Here is a 2,579-nt window from a genome sequence, read left to right as displayed (position 1 = left end):
CTTGCTTCCTATCCAGGATAGTAGTAACAGCTGATATTTACTAAGCACAGTTAAAAATGCTCCTCAAATACACATGTAAAGGTTATAAAAATGGGTCTCTTCCTTTCCCAGTATTGGCCTAAGGCATAAAAACCCTAGATATTAAATATCAAAGTGAGTTGTAAGACCACCCCCGAGGGCTTTCAAAGCAGGATTCCATTGAAAACTGGTTATACAACTCATAACTACTTCAGCCAACTCAAATATATAAAAAAGCTGAAATTGTGAGAAAATGTTTGAAGACAGTGTATTTGGAAACAGGCACTTTCTGGATCCTTTCCCTATGGCTTACTTCTTCATCCCAAGTTAAGAAGGGCTTCCCCTGGGACATCCGGAGCTTCCTATGTGTTCTGCGCAATGAGGAAGCACAGTGGATGGTTGTCTGGCTTGTATCTGGAGCATCTAGAGGGGAGGAGAGAAGGATCGGTTCGAAGCATCATTAACAGAGCAGAGTTGCTGCTGTATTAAAATCAACTTGCACTCCCAGAACGTCAGGACAAACAGTCCATGTGTGGACCAGGAGGGAGGGAAGGCTGGCTTAGAGTCTTCTTAAATTCCGGCTGAGAGAGTGCCTGGAGGAATAATGGGTCTCTAACAGAGATTCTGCGTGGAGTGAGCGACTAAAAACGCATACACACGCGCGCGTGTGCGCATGCACACACACACACACACACACACACACACACACACGTGCACAGCCCACGGGCGGCAACGGGGCGAAAAATACGTTTCCCTCCGCGTGAGAAGTGTAGTTGGATCGTCACGGTGGGGCACTCTGAAACCCCTGGAAAGGAAGTTCCCTTTCACATTTTCCAAGCCCAGACGGTGGAGAATCATTTTCCAAAGATACCAGTTAAGTAAGAACTTTTCTGCCCACGCCCTTGCCCTTCCTCCCACTTCAGCGGATGAGAGCCCCTGGTTATCAAATTGGAAGATCAAGATCGGAGAGGCGAGGTGAGCAAATAGAGGAGAATTGTGCCCCCTATAGGTTTCCGAGGGGAGGACCCCAGCTCAGGGGAACTTGGATGAAACTGGAACCCTTGGGCGGCGGCTGTGAGCTGAGCAAGTCGGTGAGCTCGCATCCTAACGTTCTCTGGGCCAAGCGGCATCTGCCAGGCGCAAGGATCCATCATGTTCTCCTCCAACGTGTTTGACCAGCCGATTCCCCGGGTCTTCCAGAACCGCTTCCCCACGCAGTACCGCTGCTTCTGGGGGTCCATGCTCGCGGGGCCTAATGACAGGGCAGATGTGGAGAAAGGAGGGAAGATAATTATGCTGCCCTCAGCCTCCATCTACCCAGCGGACTCAACATCACCTACCCCATGCTGTTGAAACTGACCAACCAGAACTCAGAGCGCATGGCCCACTGTGAGTTTGTGGCCAACGAGGGCGTCTGCTGCCTCCCACACTGGATGATGCAGAATTTGCTGTTGGAAGAAGGGGGCTTGGTCCAGGTGGAGGGTGGCAACCTTCAAGTAGCCACGGACTCCAAATTCCAGCCTCAGAGCCCCGACTGCCCGGACATCGCCGACCCCAAAGCAGTATTAGAAAACGCACGAAGAGGGGCGCCTGGGTGGCGCAGTCGGTTAAGCGTCCGACTTCAGCCAGGTCACGATCTCGCGGTCCGTGAGTTCGAGCCCCGCGTCGGGCTCTGGGCTGATGGCTCAGAGCCTGGAGCCTGTTTCCGATTCTGTGTCTCCCTCTCTCTCTGCCCCTCCCCCATTCATGCTCTGTCTCTCTCTGTCCCAAAAATAAATAAACGTTGAAAAAAAAAATTTAAAAAAAGAAAACGCACGAAGAAACTGCCTGCCTGACCACAGGGGACGTGGTTGCCGTCAACTACAACCAGATTTATGAACTGCGGGTGATGGAGACCAAGCCTGACAAAGCGGTGCCCATTATTGGGTGTGACGTGAACCTAGAGCTCGATACCCCACGGGGCTACAAGGAGCCCGAAAGACTAGTTCGGGAGGAGGAGCCCACCGAAAGGCGAAGCTGACCACAGCGACTATGCTGGAGAGCTGGGCTTCGGTGCCTTCTCCGGCTCTCGAAAGAGACCGGACAGGAAGGAGAAAGGTGTAGGGCCCAGTCCCTCCCCAGTCAAGCCTGGAAACACTAGAAGGGGAATCCCCAATTATGAATTTAAACTTGGTAAGATCACTTTCATCAGAAATTCACATCCACTGTCAGAAAGGTCGAAGCAGATGAAGCTGGAGGCAGATTCGTCGCCTTCTCTGGAGAAGGACAGTCGTTGTGTAAAAAGGGAAGAAAGCGTAGGTTGGGACTGTTGGCTGATTAGAAAATAAAATAATCAGTTGCAAAAAAAAGAAAGAAAGAAAAAAGAAACTGGAAGCCTTTATTACGTGGGACATGACTTCCTAAGCATCAAAGAGTGATGGTCTTTTGCAACGTAGTGGGGTTCTAGAACTTTCTATTATCATACGAGGATAGTCAGAAACATTAGGGAACTGCCTGGTTTTTCATTCAAAAAAAACCTCCCACTGAATAAATTATAAGTGGCCAATGAGAAGCAAATATTC

The 2,579-nt window shown here is 50.1% G+C and overlaps 1 pseudogene; it reads left to right on the top strand.

The window, feature by feature from the left end:
- Positions 1–1,170: 1,170 nt before the first annotated feature.
- On the top strand, positions 1,171–2,345 carry LOC125164729 (ubiquitin recognition factor in ER-associated degradation protein 1-like; annotated as a pseudogene).
- The last annotated feature ends 234 nt before the right edge of the window (positions 2,346–2,579 follow it).

This window comes from Prionailurus viverrinus, chromosome B1 (genome assembly GCF_022837055.1).
Source record: "Prionailurus viverrinus isolate Anna chromosome B1, UM_Priviv_1.0, whole genome shotgun sequence".
NCBI classification, from domain to species: Eukaryota; Metazoa; Chordata; class Mammalia; order Carnivora; family Felidae; genus Prionailurus; species Prionailurus viverrinus.
This window is presented reverse-complemented; position numbering and strand designations above follow the sequence as displayed.